Source organism: Habropoda laboriosa, unplaced genomic scaffold (genome assembly GCF_001263275.1).
Source record: "Habropoda laboriosa isolate 0110345459 unplaced genomic scaffold, ASM126327v1 scaffold291, whole genome shotgun sequence".
In the NCBI taxonomy this organism is placed as follows: domain Eukaryota; kingdom Metazoa; phylum Arthropoda; class Insecta; order Hymenoptera; family Apidae; genus Habropoda; species Habropoda laboriosa.
The window spans coordinates 589,370-612,132 of record NW_017100515.1 but is presented as its reverse complement, the minus strand read 5'-3'; the positions used below and the strand labels follow the sequence as shown (position 1 = coordinate 612,132).

Sequence of the window (22,763 nt, the reverse complement as noted above, 5' to 3'; positions counted from 1 at the left end):
AGAAAAAAGAAAAAAGTAGAAACGATGAAAATATACAGAAGATAAATGGAGAAGAAAGCGGCAGAAAGCCTGTGAATCGTAAAATCGCGAAAGCGAACCGCGAGAGATTCTAAAGATAGTCGCTTAGATGGTACATTATGCTCGAAAAGAAGACGCGCGCGATTTATCGAGAAACGTACTCATTAAAGGGGAAAACAGGCACGAGTGTCGCTCGACCTCGTTACGGGTTCGTGCAATTATGTCAGGACCCTCTTGCATTCTTGAAAATGTAGGAAATTGAAGGAACGAAGTGGCGGAGATGAGGGAGAGACGGGGAGAGACAGGGAGAGACTGCTGGGTTACCTCCGTTAAATTCATCTTCGCCCCGGTAAAAAGGGTCTTGTCTCTCCCTCGATACAATTCTCATCGAAGCGTGCAGTCATTCGCAGTCATGGTCCGTTGAATTTCAAGTTCCAAGTTCTAAAGGAAAAAAAAAAGAGGGAACTGACCTATTTTTTTTTTTTTTCATTTCCCACCGAATCAGACGTTCTTCTTTCCCATTCTTTCTTTTTGTCGCCACCCTTTAATTAATAACCCACCGAAATGTGGTGGCTGTCTCTCGTTCTGTGTCACACACATATATATGCACGTAATATATGTCGAGTGCGTTATTCTCGCGGAGGAATTGTTACAGAAAAGAAGTGGAGTATGTATAGGTTGCTCTTTAGTACTTCAAGTGGATTCACTTGCGCGTGAGTATGAAATGTTCTTCGCGGTTTCGAAAAGAGATGGAAAAGTTCGATTTTTCATTTCAAAGGAACAATCGAAATAGGTGAAGAATTGTTTTTGAGGAAATTCTGATTTAGGGTAACTCTTCAATTCTATTGAATTCTAAGTGGTGTTTTTGTAACTTCGTTCAAAGACAGTATTTTCGAGAAATTTTGCAACTTCGCAACATCGAGGTTCGAACGTCGTACAGCGAGAATTTTCGAGGACCTTTTGCACATTCAACCCTTTGATCTGACCACTTAATCCCTTTTCACCGCAACAGATAAATCACCATTCAACTCGCTTTTAATCAAATCATGCACAAATCGTTTTACTCTCGAAACCACGTTTTTCAAGTTAGCATGCAGGATTACAGAGGAATGTAATCGACGGATCAGTTTCGGATAAAGTATAGTATAAACTTAGAGTATAAAATTCGCAATAACGGTATTCAAAATTGCGTTGAATTTTTTTATCGTAACCTAGGGATGCCCTTTTTCTAATAACACAAGAGTTGAATACTAATAAAAAGAACATTCTTAATATTGTAGTATTAGTTCATACGTACCCTGAGATAAAAGAGATTAAACATCGTTGAATTGTAGCGAAGGTGTAATGAAAACAGTGAAATCAGTAACAAAGATCCATTTTAATTCCATCTGTAGTTTAACTCAGAAATCTGAGGATTGTCAAGTGAGCCACTCAGAAGCCAAAGTGACCAACTCCGTCAGATTAACTTTATTAAATTTTTTTTCTCTATAAAGAGTTAAGCACCAAGAATTTATTAATTCTATCTGTGGTTTCAACTTACAAATCTGAGGACTGTTAGATGAGCCACTCAGAAGCCAAAGTGACGAACTTCGTCAAATTTCTTTTATGTATAAAAAGTTGAACACCAAAAATTTCAGAAATTGGAATTAATCACATTTTGGCTTCTTAGTGGCTCAAATCATAATAATAGTAGTGTAGCTTCTCTTACGTTGCTTACAAGAGGCTTAACGTATATCTATATATCATAATTTCGCTGAAAGGGTTAATACCTGAAATCGAAGGAATCGAAAAGGCAACCATCAGGACACTAGTATAGCCTGTGGTGTCCTGGTGGAAGAATAATAGCCGAAGAGGAGGTGGGCGTGGAGAGGCGCGAACGGAGAAAACGAGGGCAGATGATGGGCCTCCTCGCTGCTGTCCCTCTCTCTCTGTTTCTCTCTCGAGTTAAGTGGTTAGCAGTCGAGAAGCGGTTTCGATTAGCCAGCTCGTTGAACCCGACGATCGACGTCGCGCAAAAGGCCCCGCGAGGATTCCATCCGAGGAGGATCCTGTCTCTCCCTCCTCTCCTTCTTGTTCTTTCCTCTAGCACTGCACCCTCTGTTCTCCTTTCGAGCCACGGACACTGTATATCGCGTTTGCTGCTGGTGATCTATGACGACGTGAATTCGTTCGATGGTGAAATTGGAGGCAATTGTTTCGATGAGGGGGCACGTTGGTATCGATTTTCGTTCCCTTCTTTCTTTCAAATTTTGATATTCTGAATATTACGTGTCCTGGATATTAAATTTTCCAAATATTAAGTATTCCAAATATTAAATATCTCAAATAGTAAATACCCCAAATATTATATATCCCAAATATTATATATCCCAAATATTAAATACCCCAAAATATTAAGTATTCCAAATATTAAATATCCCAAATATTAAGTATCCCAAATATCAAATATCCCAAATATTAAATATTCCAAACATTAAATATCCCAAACATTAAGTATTCCAAATATTAAATATCCCAAATATTAAATATTCCAAATATTAAATATCCCAAATATTAAGTATTCCAAATATTAAATACCCCAAATATTATATATCCCAAATATTAAATACCCCAAAATATTAAGTATTCCAAATATTAAATATCCCAAATATTAAGTATCCCAAATATCAAATATCCCAAATATTAAATATTCCAAACATTAAATATCCCAAACATTAAGTATTCCAAATATTAAATATCCCAAATATTAAATATTCCAAATATTAAATATCCCAAATATTAAGTATTCCAAATATTAAATACCCCAAATATTATATATCCCAAATATTAAATACCCCAAAATATTAAGTATTCCAAATATTAAATATCCCAAATATTAAGTATCCCAAATATCAAATATCCCAAATATTAAATATTCCAAACATTAAATATCCCAAACATTAAGTATTCCAAATATTAAATATCCCAAATATTAAATATTCCAAATATTAAATATCCCAAATATTAAGTATTCCAAATATTAAATATTTCAAACATTAAATATCTCAAACATTGAATATCCCAAATATTAAGTATTCCAAATATTAAATATTTCAAACATTAAATATCTCAAACATTAAATATCCCAAATATTAAGTATTCCAAATATTAAATATCCCAAATATTAAATATTCCAAATACAAAATATTCCAAATATTAAATAACAAACTCCGTTAAACAGAATAATTTACTCGATCCTCAGCAACAACTTAAAAAACTTCCACTTCACTTATCCTTCCAGACTCTCTCATCCTTTCGAGCATTAAAAACTCCTCTCGTCTCTCCGCTGTAAAACTACATCGTGTATACAATACGTCAAACTGTTGCACGATGTTATCTATTGCACCTCTTTAACCCCAATTTCTCTCTTGTTTCCAGAGAAGCGGAAAACGCTACGACGGAAGTGGTGGAAATTGGAAAAAAGGCGAACGTAGAAAGAGAGAGAGAGAGAGAAGAGTACAGGTGCAGAGCGTGTCGTTTTCAGGTGAGTGTGTTCAACGTAGCGTGCATTTGAAGGAAGCCACTCGCGTATCCGTCGAAGAAAGACGTTCTCTAACAAACTCAAACGGAATTTCGCTTATGACATACTTTTTCACTGAACCCACGTATTTGCCCACGGCTTATTCCTCCTCTCCCTGTTCGCCTTCTGTAAACACACCCTACCCGGAGAACCTACCGACGTCACCGTGCAAACCCCTTCCGGTTGCATAACGCGCCATTTTCCCAATCGTTCTACGGTGCAACAAACGTCGTTTACCTTTCACACCAAGGAAATGGAAAATTTCACGAACTGAAAGATTCGATTTCAGGATTGAATAATTTTTATCTCTTCGTGAAACATTGATTTTTATGCGAACGCTTAATTTTTTCGGAAATTTCAATATTTAGGGTAGAAAAACAAAGAATAGATAAAGAATTTTTCTTCGTATATAATTTTCCAACGAGAAATACAGTTTTACGGTAACACCGAAAGTGTAATAAAACATATTTTCAAGCTTTCAACCCTTTCGCTGCGGCAGATTTTAATACGTAACTCACGTGACAGAAGATAGATATTCAATCGTGAACAGAATCTTCCGTTTCGATCGTATCGTTTTCAAATTTTCTCTATTAAATCAACGTGGAATTGCGCAAAGGATGAAATTAGGATGGAAGTGTACCAAAAGGCGTGAACTGCACAGTGCCAGGAAATTTTCAAAGGTTAAGAAGCTAAATCATCTCACTCTTTCAGACACTGATCTGTCTACCCTTACTTAAAATTACACAGATCAAAGAAAACGCACAAACAAAAAATGTCACAGGGGAAAAATTGCAATATCCTTACTTTTACTTTGCGGTCGTATGTCTGCTCTCGGCCACCGAAGCACTTATATCACACCATGGAGAAATTTAAATATAATTTTCGTATAAAATGAAACCACGTGTTATTGTGTTAAACATACGTAAAGTAGAAAAAAGTAAATAAGAAATAGTAAAAACGACGAAGTAAAATAATAGAAAAATAACACAAATGATAATCTTGCATTACATTATCAGTGTTCGTTGCCTGAGCCAAATACGACCGCAAAGGGTTAATTACACTCACCGTGTCGAACCGGCGAATTTTCAAAGCTCAACAACCTAAACCATCTCGTTCTTTTAGAAATGAATCTATCTACCCTTGCTAAAAATGACACAAATCAAACGAAAAATGTCAGCATCGTAATTTTTAATATTAATCACAGAACGTTCCCGATCACTGTATTTACGTATATACACGCATCCACAGAGTGTGTCGAACGTGATAGGAACTAGCTGTGGTGGCTGGTGTCGTCTTTATTCCGGTGGCTCGGTCGACAGGCGTTATCTGAGTCTCCGCATCTAATAATAAACGGGTCGAGCATTGTTGGAAAATGGGTCGAACGCGCAGGCATCTCTGCCGATGTATCGAACACACTTTGCACGTAGCTGTTCACATGCACGACAAGAGATGCAGCGGCAAGGCAACCGCTTGCATAATACGCCCCAACCCCCTTCAACGTTCCAAGCTGTCCGAAGCGTGACACGTGCCGGAGCGAATGAATGCACTCAGGAATCGGCACAGTTTCGAAGTTTGCACGGGAGAGTGCAAGACGTTACCTCTCTCGCGGTTCTGGTGTCACCATGAATTGTGTCGCCGCCTCCTCGCTGTTTCACGGCTCGGCGGCTCGCTTTTTCGTCAGCTTTACGCGCCTGTGAAAAGGGGAATCGATGCGGTGATTTCTGTGAAAGGATTGGAAGGACGGGGGAAATTGGGATATTGTGCTTTGAATAATTTTCCTCGTTTGCGAATTTCGAGAGCACCGAGGTTTGTTCGTTTCGGATTTCGGGGAGAGTTTGCTTTATTGGACTGCGGTGATTGGATTTCAGAGGTATTTTGGATTTGGAGAGTGTGAGGGTGGATTTTTCAATGAGACGATCGGAGTACTCGGGAGTCCCTTTTGGGAGTCTCAATTGTATTTCACATTTTGCTGCTTCTGTTTGGTCGAGGGTTTAGTGTTACACTGTTATAGTATTAAATTTGCAAGGAACTTGGGGTTGAAGGATGAATTTTTCAGTGAGAAGAGATGGAATGTTCAGGTTTGAATTATTTTGCAAGTTTTAAATTTCGAGAATACTCATTTCTTTGATATTTCGTTGCTTCAGTTCGGTTGAGAGTTTAGCGTTGCAGTGTTGAATTTGGGTGTGAAAGAATTTTTGATTGAAAAAATTGGAATATTCAAGGTTTGAATTATTTGGTGGTTCCAGTTTTGGGAGTCTCAATTTTATTTCACATTTCGTTGCTTCAGTTCGGTTGACAATTTAGTGTTGCACTATTGCAGTATTTGCGAGGAATTTGAGTTTGAAGGATGAATTTTTCAGTGAAAAGATCGATATATTCAGATTGGAATAATTTTGCAGGTTTCAAATTTGGAAAGTGTCGATTAGTTTGCTATTTAACGGAGAGTCTAGTATTGCACTGTTATAGTATTGAATTTGCAAGGAACTTAGGCTTGAAGGATGAATTTTTGAACGAAAGGATTGAAATATTCAGATTTCGGTAATTTTGCAGATCTCGAATTTGGAGAACATCGATTTCCTTCGTATTTCTTTGCTTCGGAATTTAGTATTACACCATTGTAGCATTGAATTTGCGAGGAGCTCGGGTCCAAAGGATCTAAGGACGAATTCTCGAGTGGTGAGAATAGAAAATCGAGGTTTCAATTATTCGATATTTCCCCGTTTCAATTTCACTGAAAATTTCCTATCACACCGCTACACTCTCCAATTTCCAACAAAATTAACTACCAAAAAATATCGGTTTCAGCGACCAAACGAAAGGATAATTTCCTAAATACGAAAATTGGAGACTGTTCGTAGAGAGTCGTTCAGTGGTTTCACTATTATGCTAGTTTAATTATCAAATTTGTGATGAATTAATGCTCGCAGAGAGTATCGAATCGTTTAACGATGATCAATTCGTCGAATTTCAGTTTAACGGTAGCGCTAAGCAGCACTGTCCCAGCCTCCACTTATACAGAATTTTAATTCCTTCAATCCCAGCTCGTTCGATTAATTACTCTCTCTCTCTCTCTCTCTGTGTTTCAACGCTATTGTCTCCCTCATCCAAAATTTACCGAAACGCTCTTCTAATTTACAAACCTTCGATTACCATCCCACTTCGCCAAGTCAAATTTCAGGTTACACTTTACATTATCCAGAACACGGTTAAATCGTCGAATTTCAATTTTCCACATCCTTTTCTGATCACTTTAAATCACTCAGCAACGAGAGCGAGATCTGTTACCTTCGTCTTCCCACTTGCACGGCCTCCATTAGTCAAGTTTCAATTTTCCAGATAGTTAAACTCGGGCCAGTTTCTACACACGTTCTTTCAATTACTCTAAATCACTCGGTATTACGTTACTTCGGGACTTCCCACTCGTGTATCACCTCAATTTTCTCCCGATAATTCACCAGGTCGATTATTACACTCTCTGGCAGAACTATTGCATTACGTTACCCCGTGTAGTACACTCGCATAACGCTCTCTGTTTCGTTCGGAATTCTCAAACGTTTGCTCGATTCTTCCGGTTCTACGTAGGATCACCGAAACAACCTTGCACGTTATTCCTCCCTTGGTCTGTCTGGCGTTTTGCAACAACGAGAGCAGCAGCACGAGGAGAGAAGGGAAGAAGGGATGAGAGAGAGAGAGGACGAAGCGAACCGTTTCGTTGAAAGCCACAAATTCAAGTGTGACGCGTAGGCGACGCGATAAATTTCCGCGAGAGTGGCACGGGCTAAAGATCGACCGGGGTTCCCCTTCGATAATATAGGTGCGAGCCACCGCAAATCCAACTCTCCGGCTACGAAACTGCCGCGATAAATCCACGTTTATCTGTCGTATAAGGGACAATCAGTCGTGAAACTCTAAAACAACAGAATCCATTCTCTTCTATCTCTTTCTCTCTTCGGTTGTAATAACTTCATCTTCGCTGTTTTCTCGATTAAACGAGAGAGAGGAGGAGGAGACTAAGCTTGAAAAGAATGACAAGATACAAGGGGAAAAGGGTGAAAAAAAATAGTGGACAATATTCTCGTAGGTTATATCTTGGTGGCTTATAACGGTTGGAAATAAATTCTGGAACGTAATTGTTTCTGCTTTCTCGTTGCTTTCTTTCGGTATCCATCGTGTGTCGGATAGGACAAAGAGACACACCGGTGGAAAAATCACGGAAGAACGAGGGGAGGTCTCTAACAGAGAGAAGGCAGTTCGCTTCTTCTTTCTGTGCTTCCCCCGTTGGGAGTACAGTGGAGGTGGAGGAGGAGAGTCTAAAGTAAACGGCACATCTGTTACAAACTCCTGGGTCGTTTCCTTGACTTAAATTTCGACCAAGGAACCGAGGCAAGAATTTGAAACTCTGCCCAACGTAGCAGTCTCCTCAACGTGGTTTCTGGCCTCGTTCGTCACTGCATAAGTTACGCGAAACACAGTTGGTCAGAGGCTGGTATAGTTAGTCTCGTGCTTCTGTTACTTTTGGTCTTCGAGAGTTCTACTCTAACAACTCTCTTCTTCTACCTCTATGATACTGTCTTTATTTTTCCCTCGCTCTCTCACACTGTCTCTCCTCTCTCTTTCTTCTCTGTCTCTTTACTTTTTCTCCTCTATCTCTCCCTGTCTCTCCTCTGTCTCTCCCTGCCTCTCCTGTCTCTCCCTCTGTTTCTGAGTCTCTCCCTCTGTTTCTGAGTCTCTCCCTCTGTTTCTGAGTCTCTCCCACTGTTTCTGAGTCTCTCCCACTGTTTCTGAGTCTCTCCCACTGTTTCTGAGTCTCTCCCTCTCTTTCTGAGTCTCTCCCTCTGTTTCTGTGTCTCTCCCTCTATTTCTGTGTCTCTCCCTCTCTTTCTGAGTCTCTCCCTCTCTTTCTGAGTCTCTCCCACTGTTTCTGAGTCTCTCCCTCTGTTTCTGTGTCTCTCCCTCTGTTTCTGTGTCTCTCCCACTCTTTCTGTGTCTCTTCTTCCTCTCTCTGTCACTGTATTCCTCTGTCTCTCCTCTCTCTCACTCTCTCCCCGTGTCTCTGTTTCCCTCGTCTCTCCCTCTTCCCTCACTGTCTCTCCCTTCGTCTGTGTGTGTGTGCACGATGAATCTCGACGGGCAAGAAAATTGCTTTTTAGTAAGTTTCGAAACTGCACCGGGGCGATATAATCCCGGAACGACGCAATCTGTGTTGCTGTTGGACAGTGCCTGTGGGCCAGCTGTGAGACACTTGCCACGTAGCTGTACGTGAGCATCGTTTTATCGTTAACGGAGGAAAGAATCGGTGTTGCATCGTTTGTCTGGTTAGAGGAATGATTGGTGACTGGTTCGTGATCGACTGAAAGAGGAACGTGATGTGTATTATCTACGAGAATCCTGTTAGGTAATAAAAGCCTTATTATTGTAACGAGAGAAGAAACAAGGTGTGCTACGGCGTTAAAGAGGCGAGAATAGATAAATCATAGCCCTCAGAAATTCGAGCCTCCTTTCTAATACATCGATGAATCATTCCAACTAGAATTTTTTCACAATAATCATTAATAACAATTACAAAAAGGAAACACGACAATTTCGTGCAAAAACTTCCTCAAAATTCTTAAAAATTCTTCTCTATACCACCCAAACGTCTCTTCGTCACTTCACTATACACATTTGTCCTACTCGAATCCACCAGTCGACGATATCACTTCCATTCACAATACCTCCGTACAGCCTCGTAAAGTTACTCCAGCTCGCGAAGCCACGTAGCCGAGCAATTTCTCATCGATAAGCAAGCACGAAACTACATTCAACCGTCGTATCTCCTTCGCGAATCATCACAGAAACACCAGGAATCCCCCAAGGAAACAGAGAGAACACAACCGGTCAGAATGCTGACGATCAGAGGTAAAACGACGCGGTGCGTGGAGCGCGCACGAAGGAAGAAGGAAGAAGAAGCGAAACGAGACCAAAGTGTGTCGTTAAGCGCGTGAAGAGCGGCTTAATCTGACCACGGGCTGTTTCATTAGCGGTCGCGTCGTTGTTAATCCCGGCCAGGGGCTTTTGGTAGAAGGAGGCACGGTTGTAACAGACAGCAGTTTCAGGAGGAGACAGGAAGAAGGAAGGGAAACAGGAGGACAGACGGTATCGTGGCTCACCAGGGAACAAAGCTTTCTCTGTATCAGTTTGCGTTAACTGAGATGAAATTCCCTCTCTCTCTTTCTCTCTGGAGTGTCTCGACCTCCCCTGGATACACGGAACCAGAGCATAAATTCTGTGTGCCCGAGTTTGGAAACTTCTCAACCCTGTCTCTTGCCGGCGATATTTAAGATCGGGGAACCGTGGTCATTTCTGTGAAACGACGTTGCTTTTTCTAATTTTTCCTTGGAATTTTTGGATCGCTATAGTACTGCAGAGTTTACGTATTTCATGAGTGTTTTATTTGTGGAGGGATGTGATATTTCGCTTGAAATAGAGGGAAGCTAATTCTGTGAATTATGTGTAAATTTTTGGGATTAATCTGGGTGATATTTCGATTGAAATAGAGAGAAGTTAATTTTGGCCTTTAGTTTATTTAATTAGGTTTGTAAGAGAGATTGCGACGGTTTAGTTATTGCATTTGCGATGGACGTTGGGTGCAGTTTTTCAGGCTGAGGATTGTCAAATAAAAGAAGACTTTTTTTATTCGAGGTAATATTAAAGCACTCTAAGGGGACAGCTTACGCTAATACGAAGAGTATGGAAATATTCTAAGCGAATCTGAATTTGTATAGGTAATAGATTCTGGATAACTTATGGTTCAAATGACCAAATCCTTACGGCCCACTACTGTAAGACTGTACAGTCCTACGCAAATTTCTAAAACCTCGAAAAATTCTTGGCAAAACATTCTTGATAAATTATGGTTATCTCGTGCTATTCAGTTTTGCAAAAGGTTCTACCTTATAGCCCACTCTAATCTCACAAGCCCAGAGAAAGTTCTGAATCCTAAAAAATTCTTAACCATAATTTATCAAGAATGTATTGCTATCTCGTGCAATTTCTTTTTACTAAATCTTGTGCCTTATAGTCCACTATTGTAACCTAATACAATCCCAGAAAAAATTCGAAAATCTCCAAAAATTCTTAACAATAATATTTTTGTAAATTATCGTGCAATTCATTTTTGTATCCCACTATTGTAACCTCGCACAATCCCAGAAAGGAAATTCAAAAACCTCCAAAAATTAGCAATACATTTTTAACAACTTACGGTTACCTAATTCTTGCCGAATCTTCCGTCTCGCTGTAATCTTACTAAAAAAATCCTTCTACTCTCCCCGCTGTCCCCAAAACTTCCAAGCCCGCTAATCCCAAAAAATGCTAAAAAACCGTTCCAATATTCTCACGACGAAATAACCACGAAATCATCATAAAAAGCATCTTTCAGAAGTGTCTGGCATGAACTGCTCTCCAGACAATACAGCGGCGTTCTAGCCCTCGGTGCTTAGGTTCCGCCGTGTTCCTCGTTACTTCCGGTTCTTTGAAGTCCACTTAATAAATAAAGGGAGGCCGCGGTCCCTGTTTCTCTTGGAAAAGGGGGTGTTGGTTCCCTTCCATGTTCCTCGTAACTCTCTCTCTTTCTCTCGTTGGCGGTGTGCTCGGCCCTTGTACACTGGCCGTGGACCAATATGTATCACAAGGTGGCTTCTATACGAGGGATACCGTTGTAATTCACCGCGACTCGTGTTTCCATCGCTGGCTAGGGCCTTGGCTAGAAGGGTGTTCCGCCTACAAAGTGGCGGCTTCAGATGCCTGTGGCCCTTGGATAGATGAAACACGCGCCCTTCTATTCCACCTTTGTTAAATATTACCGTAATTTTCTGGTCGGAACGGAATTAACGTGTTACGAGTTCGAACTGACCGTTCTAACGAAATTAAAAAGTTGGGGAAATGTTGTTAGCTCAGTTCTCGATACTCTGATCTTCCCTTTTTAGATTGGAAGTGAATTTAACAGAGTTTTTACCATTGAAGAGATGTTGGAATCCGGGGAGGAAAGTTGATATCGATTATATTTCAACAATATAACTTTTATTTTAACGATGACACGTTCCTATCAATTTTCCGATTACAACGAACGTGTTAATCATTGCTCGAGAGTTAATATCTCATAAACAATTACCCATGAAACGGGGTATGACGGTTGTTCGATCTAAAAATTTCCTCATAAAACGAACAGTCCACGGAAACAACTGAAACACAAGCCGAATAAACCAGAATCAGTCGAGACAATCAAATAAATCAAGCTTAAACGAAACAAACAAGAAAAGCAGAAATACTTTCTTCTACTAATTCTTTAATCCCGTGAACAAAACGCTCCGTGAAACTTGGAAATCTATAAAACGAACGAGATGCGGAAGAGAAGATTCCTGTTCGTCGCGCTGACGATGAAACGCAGGCGGCTTAATTCCGCGGCGGATTGAATAGTAGGCAGAAGTGGCGTTGCATCGGGTAATATTTAAAAGGGCAAGGGATAAAATAGCCCGGGTGAAGAAAAAAATTCAATTACACGGTGAGATCAAAGAGGAAAATAGCCGAGTCTCTTTACCTGTGTATCCCTTTCCAAGCATTCTGTAGCGCTTAATTAAGAGGACGACGGTGATGAGGAAGGAGCAGAGACGGATATAAACGAGAAACTTCTCTCTCTCTCTCGTGTTCATTAGTCGACTGACTTTGGTGAAAATACACTTTGCTCGTCGGATGGAGAAAAAACAATGTTGTTTGTTGTATAAAACAGTTTTCGAATGGGAACGAAAGTTTATTTCATCCGGTAAATATTAGCTCGGAAAGTTCTGTCCGATAACGTGATCTGAAGATCGAAAGATGAGCGATTCTGCAGAAATGGAATCCGGAACTTACCTGAAACGCTGGTAGACTTATGCAAATTCATATTTTCGAGAATACGGTGGAAAAAGTAGAACTTGGGTAGAAAATTATTTTACCTATCGGGTATTATGAAAATCACTGTAATTTAGGAATTTCGTATATTTCTCGTATTACGCGCGTTCTGTGTAATTTTGCACCTTTCAATTTTCCATGAATGTGCGGCGGAGCATACGATAAAACAGTATGTAAAGATCGTGTTAGAAAAGTCTAAACGAACGGACGCTCGAGTGGGTCATGCGCCTTCTTTTGCCGCGCTTCCCCCTCTTAAGGAGAGCTCTGCCTCGAGGGAGGGCTAAGAGGGTGTCCTCTTGTCAAAAGACATTGTTGTACAAGCCGTCGCTCTGTTGAGTCTAAATACAGTTCTGAGTTCATAACCGCCCACGATTTCTTGTTTGATTAATCGATCACCACCTATACCCATCACTCCCGTGTTCCATTATCTTACAATCGAGGAGCGTAACAGGTCATGGGTGGCGCTGGGAGGATTATTGGGAGCGAAAAACGAAGCCCGATCGTCGTTTGTTTCCCCCGATGGGCAGATTGTCTGGTTCGGCGCGTTGTAAAGATTGGGCAAAATAAAGTGTGTTAGAATTCTTCTTACGCCGAAGGTTCTCGGGTAAGCGCCGTGCCTTTTGACACAGTCCTCTTCCCGGAGAGTCCCAAGACTCTCCTCACTTCGTGGCGAGATCCTTTGATCCCGAATCTCTCTGTACGCGCTGCAAAGCATCGGCATCCGTACACGCGTCCTGTTTGTGTTCGGCAACAGGACGTCGGGTCCTTTGCCATCGGTTTCTACGCCGCCGAGCCCATCTCCCAACGACAGATTCTAAGGTCCCGCTCGTTGGCGATACGACGTCCTTTCACAAGCGGCCTACGCCGCTAAATGCGTCTTCCAATAAAATAGCTGACGCTAACAAGTGCTTCACCCAGATTGTAACCCTTGCGTTGCAAATGCATAAACATCCGCAGTCTAGTTCGGTAGATATTGAGTCCTCTATAGAGGAGACGCGGCGACTTCTAAGGGTCGCGGATCCTTCGTCTAGGAATCGGCGATAGAGAGTTCGACCGCCGATCTCAAAGGTACGCGCTCGCGGCCGATGACGCGAAGTCATGGTGCTGCGTAGAGCGTTAAGGGTGTTCTCGAAGGATCTGGCCACAGAGTGGGGAAAATGCGGCTTTTTCTGGTAAGAGGGCCATGAGAGACGGCAAGGCACTTACCCCAGAACCTTCAGAGAATACGAATCTATATACATAGCAATCCTTGTATTATATTGTGAAGACGGTGAAGCGAGCTTCTTGAAGCCAGGCCCAGCGCGCTCGGTGGGGGTGACTCCGCCCCTTTGGGTCTCTCCCTGGGCCTGTTCGCGTAGGGGTGGACAGGGATCGGCAGGACGACGCGTACGCACTCTTCGCGAGACCCTCGAAGCACACTTTTTGCGAACGACGCTCAGACAACGCGGAAATAGTCTTCGTGTAAAATACACTGTTGCGAGAACGTAGAAACGTTTAATTAATTTTACGCCCACCCTATGCTGAGTCGGAGTATTTTCTGACAGTATCTAATATACATCTAACATATTAGTAAATAAGCCTAAATGCGTTTTTACATGTTTGGCGTAGAAAAAAATATATCCCTCGAGCAGCAAGTGGCTCGATATTTATGCAATTAAAAATCGTCGCTGTGCCAGTGATCAGTACTGTCTAAAATTTTTAAACAGAAATTTTCTGTTTTACAAGAGCTATTTCATTTTACTTTGCAAAAGTGCGTGTTCCTACAAAACTCGTAAATATCGCAGCGCTTTAAGCAAACCTTCCAACAAAATAGCGGCGCTTTAAGCGTTAACAAACGTATCGAAAAAGTATTATCTTCTTTTAATTCAGAAACCGACAGAACTTTCCGGTAGACCTGATACATAGTTTCGCGGTTTTGTTACGCGGTTCTCTTTCTCAATATAGGCGTATTCCGTATTTGTGTCAAGAATAGGATCGATATTTAGCACGAGAATAACTACGTATGTTGTGCAGCCTTTAATATTCACCTATAACCGAGTGAACACGATTGAAAGAAGAGGAGAGGGATCAGAGCGGAGGATGGGATTTAAAGCTGGATATTATTCCGCGAACGCGTGTCGCCGGAGAAGATATCGATGGCCGATCTTCGACCTCACTTGGATATTTCTTGCTTTACGAGCGAACGTTTACGATGGCCGTTTCTTCGGGATTATGGTTCTGGATCGTAATGCTAATGGGATTGATTTTTATCCTTGGTTTATTTCAGAGCGCGGATGATTAAGACTAGGGATGCTCGTGGAGTTGAGGGAGAGAATGGAAGTTCGTAAGAATAGGGGACAGTGGAGATTAAAATGGTATTGAAATATTCTTGGGCTTCTGTGTGGACGATTGTATGATTATGGGAGTCGAGGAAGACGAGAGGCTGAGAGGTTCTAATTTTATTACCTTTTATCGATCTTTCTTACTTTGTTACATTAAAAATTGAGTCTTTGAGAATGATAAGAAAATGATGGTAATATATGTACGTAATTCTCGGACAGAGAATGAAAGATTTTTCAGAGGTTCGTGGTAAAGACATTCGAGCGAGGAAATGAATTTTCACTGTGTAAAATAGTGAGGAACTTCGTGTCCCTTGAACGAGAATATTCGCATCGGCGAAAATGGCAAATAGTCCATTTATCGTATCTCTCTGCAGTAATTCCTGGAGAAACCGTGAACAATCATCCTTACAGGTATCTGGGAGCAGTGTTCGGTGGTACAGTGTGGCCGGCGTATAATGTAACCCAGAATGCCTGGCGTTGCTCGGTAATTAGTGGGCATTTTAGCCGTGGCGGTGGTTGAAACGCGACGACGCGATGAATCGTCGTGTAATTCGGAAGGTGTTTGCAATTCACGGCGTGTTTCTCTGTTCCTCCTTCGTGCGGAGCGAGAGACGAGTGGGAAAACGGGAGGGAAGAGAGATGGAGAAAGGAGAGAGAAAATTAGCGAGCGAGAAAAGGGGAGAGAGGTGAGAGAGAATCGAAAAGTGAGTGAGTGAGAGGAAGGGAGAGTGAATGAGTAAGAGAGAGAAGAGAATGTAAATTAACGAGTAGGAGAGAGAGAAGAGATAGCGAAAAAGTGAGAGAATGAGTGGAAGAGAGAAGGGAGAGAAAATTAATGTGTAGGAGAGAGAGCGAAAGAGTGAGTGGATGAGTGAAAGAGAGAGGAGAGAGGGAGAGAGCGAAAGAGTGAGTGAATGAGTGGAAGAGAGAAGGGAGAGAAAATTAATGAGTAGGAGAGAGAGCGAAGGAGTGAGTGGATGAGTGACAGAGAGGGAGAGAACAGAAGAGAGAGCGAAAGAAGGAGAGATTGAGTGAAAGAGAGGAAGAGAAGGAGAGAGCGAAAGAGTGAGTGAATGAGTGGAAGAGAGAAGGGAGAGAAAATTAATGAGTGGGAGAGAGAGCGAAAGAGTGAGTGGATGAGTGAAAGAGAGGGAGAGAACAGAAGAGAGAGTGAAAGAGAGAGGAGAGAGAGGAGAGAGCGAAAGAGTGAGTGAATGAGTGGAAGAGAGAGCAACAGAGTGAGTGAATAAGAGAGGAGAGAGGAAGAAAACAGAAGAAAGAGTGAGTGAGTTAGAGAAAATAAACAAGTAAGAGAGAGAGAGAGAGCAAAAGAGTGAATAAGAGAGGAGAGTGGAAGAGAACACACGAGAGAGCGAAAAATCGAGCAAATTAAAGAGAGAAGAAAAGAGAAACCGAGAGAGAGAGAGAGAGCACTGGGTTCACAAAGTACCCGGCCAGCACTTTCCGCGAGGAGGGTAGAGCGGGGGCTGTTTATTCTGTGCAACCGCGGGACGAGCGTTTCTCTTCGAGTGACGCAGAATGGGATACTAATTCGAGCGGACGAGAGGTGATGCGGTGGCGTGAAAAGGGCCACGGACGCGAATCTCCGCTCGCGAAATCACACGCCGCCAACTAAAGCGAGGAGGGGGGAAAAAAGAATAAAAAAAAAGGACGACTTCCGTTCTTCACGCTGCTGCTGGTCCGTGCGCTTCGACGCCATTCAGACGCGTCTTTCTTGTATCGTGCGACGGGCAACGGATGGCGGGTAATTTGTTTCTCAAGTTCGAAGGTGCGATGTAAAAGAGAAAGAGACGCCGAGAGCAAAGGGGAGATGGCTTTTTGTCAGCCCTTCAAGCGACAGATTTTAATACCGAACAGCTGGCATTGACGAGCGCTTTCAACTATGGCAGATACGATGGGGGTGGATTATAGAGGTATTTCTTTGTTTCCTTGGGGAAGAGGGTCCGTCTGAGGGAGGGTGTTGTAATGAGTGATGGTTTGACGATCGAGTGATCATTTTTGGCGAATTTCGGAGGAGATTTGGCCGTTCCAATTGTTCGAATTATCGTCGCGTGGGAATAGTTGAGGGTGGATTTGTGATCGAATATGGTGTTATAGAAAAATTTACCAAAAAGGAGTGCAAAATGCAAGCAAATAAAAAACTAACAAGACAAAATTGGAAGAAACAAAAACGAAAAACATAGAATCTTACTGGCCATCGAATATAGTGTTAAAAGAGTGCTCTGTAAAGGTAGAAGCAATTTCCACTAAATACTAAAAAATTTACCAAAAAAACAGTACAAAATGCAAGCACGTAAAAAAGAAATAAGACAAAAATAAAAGAAACAAGAAGAAGAAATGGAATCACAGTGCATGCGAAGCTTCTTGAGCTCGAAACGAACCCAAACGACGCTACAAATGAAACAATCGCGAGAAAACCCCGTTACACACTCCGCCTTTATCTGCACCTCCCTGCGAGGAACCGCAAATGGACTCGATTTCTCTGAAACCTCAATCGAAACAACCGCAAATGAACCGAACAGCAGCAGGAGCAGTAGCAGTAGCACCACAAGAGAGTCGCCTCTCGTACGGCAGTATCTGCATGTGCCACGTGAAAAGGCTGGGAGAGAGATATCGAGGGAGAGAATATAGTAGCAGCGGCGCCTCGTTTCAGACGAATGTCCTAAAACGGACAGCTCGCGCGGCGGTGTTCACGGACCAATTAATTCAGGGACCCTGTGGCTGCTGAAAGTCCGTTCACCTGACGTGTGGAGAACGTGCAATCGAGCGAGGAGAGAGAATATACATGTCTGAAATGTAATTCGTACGCGTAATATCCGCGGAATTCGTCGGTGCAAGTGTATATAGAAGTCGAAGCCATGGGGCCCGGAGAGGTAGCTTTAGAGCTTAGGCGTTTATCGCGCGACCAACGAATTACTATGGAAATAGACATAGTACCCGGTATTATTACCGGCCAGACGGAAAGTTACACCCGGCGTCTGTCGAGGCTAGATCGACTCGACAGATACCGGGGCCGTTCGTCGTCCTACGTGCATGCACCAGATAGAGTTTAACAGTACCTATAGTTGTGTACTGTCTAAATCAATTTGAGCGATTGTTACGAGTAAATTGGACAGGGTTTGGTCTGCTGGAAAATGGTATACCGGTTAATTGTATGGGCGTTGCTGACTAGCTATTGTGACGTGTGTATCGCGTCTAATCACTCTCTCGTTCAGAAATTAACCAACAAATTCGATACTGTGAAATTCGCAAAAAATTTCTATTCTAACGTACATCGATACTTAACACGCTGTTTTAATTTCAATAACCGATTCTTTGCATAAAATATTTAGTACTCGTAAAGTAAGCAGTAGGTTTCACACAGCAACTCTCACCTAACCTCAAAATTCCAACGATCAATCCGTACGTGCAAATGGCGTCATCGACCTAACCTCGAATTCCAACGATCACTCGGTACATACAAATGGCGTCGTCGACCTAACCTCGAATCTTCGTTAACACGTTGACTGTCACAAGACAATTCATAATACAATACTGTAGGAAGCAGGCGTAATAGAAAAGTCGCGAATACGGTCGATCGAACATTCTCGTTGTCTTCAACGCCCGATAGGTACGTGCGAGCGAGTGTGAGTGTGTGTGAGCGTCGATCGCGAGAATGTTTTGACGTACCGCGGCCGGGCAGGCAAAAACGTTGACAAACACACGGAATTTAAAGGAAACGTCGAGAACGTTCGGGCGACGCGCGCGGGCAGAATAGCAGAGGCTACGATACGATACGTGTGTTACTGTCTCGTTTTACCCACCTCCTCATCTCCGTGATTAACTATAGATAATTTTTAACGTTCTATTCCTACAATATTATGCTTTATTGTTATCTTTTTTCATTCAAAATAATGTGTAGTTAGCTGTGATGTTCAAAATTTTTAGTTGACGATATTCGTTTCATTTTGATTACAGTAGACTCCCGTACAACGCGAATTCCTATAACGCGCAACTACTGTTTTCGTATAACGTGATTCCTCGTACAAAGCGCCAAATAATAAAACACAAGAATTACCTGATTTAAGGATCAAATCTGCTTTAGTCGAGCATTAGATTGTTTTTTAACTTGTATAATTGCATTCTTATTAAATTTCAATGAAATAAACGATTGTTTACATACATTAACACTACAATTACCAGCCGAGTCAGAATGACTCGTTACCGACTTTACAAAAGTGAATTTTTACGTAAGTAAACCATAATTGGATACCTGTAGAAAATAAATTCGGAAAGTTACAAATGACAGCACTTACCAGTATTAAGACTTTACAAAAGTGAATTTTTACGTAAGTAAACCATAATTGGAAAATTCGATTCATATCGATACCTGTAGAAAATAAATTCGAAAAGTTACAAATGACAACACTTACCAGTATTAAACATTCAAGTTTTCTCGAAAGATGCTAATGGCTCATTTTGACCCGGTCGGTAATTCTAGTGTTGATAATATGTTTTTTTAAATCAACTTCGTATAAATGCCGTTTATTTTTAAAATACTGTCCTATTCGATAAAACATGGAAAATAAAAGTTCATTTCAAACATGTTACTTCAGATTATACGCGTTATACTAGAAAAATTCATACACCGCGTTATACGGAAGTCTACTGTACTCTAAACATTTGAGGCACTCCACCATCGAGGAAACAATCTCCAATCACATTTGACCAACGTGTGAACCGATCAAAATTGCCCACGTGAAAACGTAACCTAGTTACCACACAAAATTGAACGCGCAAAAGAATGTACGAATGCGATAGAAATTCACGACGTCGCAGAAGCAACGAAAAGTGTCGCGCTGATAGATGAGTTGTACCTGTGCTACGCTGTAACCAGTGGCTGGTCGCACAGGTTGGAGCAGAGAGACAGTTTTAATCCAACGTTGCAGTGGGCGTAAGAGATCTTGTCGTTACGTGGCACGTTCGTGTTCCACGAGTCAGCCCACGTGTCCGCCATTTACCATTTACCGCGTGGAGCTTTCTTAGGAAAATTGGCGCCGGCTATAAAGACCTAGCCGTAGTCTCTCCTACGCCTTCGATTCGCTATTGTAAGTGGCGAGCACCCGCCATCTGCCACCGTCGCCGCCGCGCTCTCCTATTTTCCCTAGGGGGAATCAATTTTTGAAACGTGACACGGTGTCCCGTGTATTGGCTATCCAACCCGTGGTCCCGTCCTGATCGTGCAATTCTCGAGTACGCTCGTACGTTCCGCGATTTTTATGCGCACTTATGCTTCTTCGATTTCAACCTGGTTTATGCGCAGCTTTGATTTATCCTACGGATATCCGCGGCTGTTCGGAGTTCTCCTGCCGGAGTAATATCTTTCTTACGGTGGAGAATTCGTGTGGATTGCGTAGTTTGCGCGGTGGTTTATTGAAATTGCTGGAAAGAGGTTTCTTTCGTAGAGAAATTTGAGAGGGAGAATGGCGGGGATATTTTAATTGATTTTGGGCCGAGTTGGGGGGGGAGTTTTATTGGATACTTGTTTAAGTCGAGTTGGTTCTTGATTAGGCAAAGGTGAGTGAGATTAGGATTGTGATAGAATTGAGGTAAATTTTTGAAAAATTTGAAAATTAAAATTTCCGGTTTATCATTTGATTAAATTAAGATGGAAATGTTCACAGGGAAATATTCACATTATTTGTCGAGGGTGAGTGAGATTAGGATTGCGATAGAAAATTTTGGAAAAATTTTGAAATAAAAATTTGAGATTCATCATTTGTTTACATTAAGGTGGAAGAAGTGCTCAAAGGCCAAAAAAACAGCGCATCAAATATATTAATATTGAAAATTAAAATGAAATTCTAAGTATTTGTTAACAACGAGATAAATCTGAATTGAGTTTAGCTAAGTTTACATAAAGATTGCACGGGTTTTTTTAAATATTATTCAATTAAAATTAAACGAATGTAAGGTGAATTTAAATTAGATAAGAATGATTTAACCGTTTGACTGGTACGCGGCGCAAAAGCGCTGCGTTCATTTGTCTCGAAAACCGCGGCGCAGCGCTTTTGCGCTGCGTGTTTCAGTGTTTCTTTGTTGCTCCGTGGGAGTGAACAGTCTGACCTCACGCGTACTTTGTAACACGAGTGCATTCTAAAATAACTTTTTACCGTTTTTATATATTATTTTTAAAAAATAACCATGTCCATAACCATTATTTCGGACGTTGATTCGATTGCTAGTGATTCTGAGGATGGTGAAAGAACAGACAGAAGTAGTGATGATAGCATTATTATAACTCATCAAAGAAAAAGACTGAGGATTGAAAGTGAGTCTACTATCTCATCTTCATCTTCAGAAACAGAAGAAACACCAACTTTTACGAATATTCCTCCGACAAATGTGTTTTCCAAAGCAACAAATAATTTTTTCGAGACTCCTGGACCTAGATGTGCGCCTTGGAGCATAGTGACCGATCGACGTGTACAACATTCTCCCCCCGTTACAAAATCAATTTTGTAATATTCCCAGGTGTCTTAATTGCTCGTCACCGGACAGGACACGGGCAATTAGTCGGTTGACCAATTAGACAGACGAAACGGGAGAGACCTCGGCTATCTACGTTCTCGATCGGTTTCAGGGACTTTTCGCGTCCCTTAAACGGTCGCGATTCGACATAATTAATTACAGTTGGCACGCAACTTGGCCGATTGATCGGACTTCAGACGTCTCGTCTGGCATTCCTCGCACCCTTGAACGGGCCAAACGATAATTTATTCCCCGCCATTAGCATTACATCGCCTAGTGGTGAACGTTCGTAAACGAGCTCTCCCTCACGTTCGAATAGCAGCTCTCTTTCTCTCTCGTTTTAACTCGCGAATACGCGTCGTTGGAGGTCGTTGCTTTCGGTGCAAAGTTAGGAGAAGAATGTTGGAACGATGTGGGACGTACGATTCGACGAGATTCTTGAGGAAGGTATTGATTGGGCTTGAGGTGGAGGATTGCACGATGTGGCTCGATGCGAGGAGAGGATTGAGCAACGGAGATTGGTGTTAATTGAGAATTGTGGTTCGAACGATTCTACTCTGTGGAATATTTTCTTTTCTAGATGAAGGAGAATGATTTTACCGATGATAAGTTACTAATAAGATAGCTGACGCTAACAAACCAAAACAAAGCGTTCAAGTGTCTCGTCTGAATATACTCGAAGAAATCTCCAAGTATATTCAGTTCAGAGATTTCTTCGCTGCTTATGCATTGCAAGCTACGCAAGAATTTTCAGAAAAGGTTAGAGAAATTCAAGAAACTCGAGAAAAAGCTCGATCTTCTAAACGAGAATTGTCCTCGTCGAACGTAGAGACACAACGTGTGATAGATGAAATAGAAGGGAATGCCCCGATAGGTTACACGTGTCTTGCAGTAACGAAAGGGAGGAACGGTTCGCCGGCTGCCAAGGGTTTCTTCGACTTTAGCATCGCGATGCCAAGGGTTAAGACGGTCTCGCGTACGCAGACTAATTGCTAATTATTCGGTAAGTAAACGAACAGCCGTGATAGAAGGGCTAGGTAAATCTAACGGCTGCCTCGAAGCTTCCTCGGCCACCTCCGCTAAACGCCCTCGCTGTTAATGTACGAATCCACTTAGGCGCGCGGCCTGCCACGTCTGATTAGATTAATTTTAAGAAGCCTTCCCGCGGCCTCTCGTCTGCTTCGCTGCTTGCTTCCTCCTTCGATATTGCGCTCGATGCCTCGTGTTGCATTTTTCCAACCTTAAAGTCTGTAGGAGGAGATAGGGGGAACAGGTGTATTTTACGTTCGAGCTAATTTTCGATTACAGTGTCTTCTTGCGCGATTTTCGAGGTTTCCAGATGACGATATTCTTTAGGGGAATATTTAAACTGGAAATATTCTCCATGGCAAAATTCGTAACGAATA

At 41.8% G+C, this 22,763-nt stretch overlaps 1 protein-coding gene across 2 annotated transcripts in view; it reads left to right on the top strand.

Moving 5' to 3' along the window:
- Window positions 1-3,489: 3,489 nt before the first annotated feature.
- LOC108576485 (ankyrin repeat domain-containing protein 50) overlaps window positions 3,490-22,763 on the top strand; it is a 76,959-nt gene continuing 57,685 nt past the window's right edge. For both annotated transcript variants that reach the window (XM_017939495.1, XM_017939494.1), the window contains exon 1: window positions 3,490-3,541. The gene's annotated coding sequence lies outside the window, so the exon portion shown is untranslated. The remainder of the gene's footprint in view (window positions 3,542-22,763) is intronic.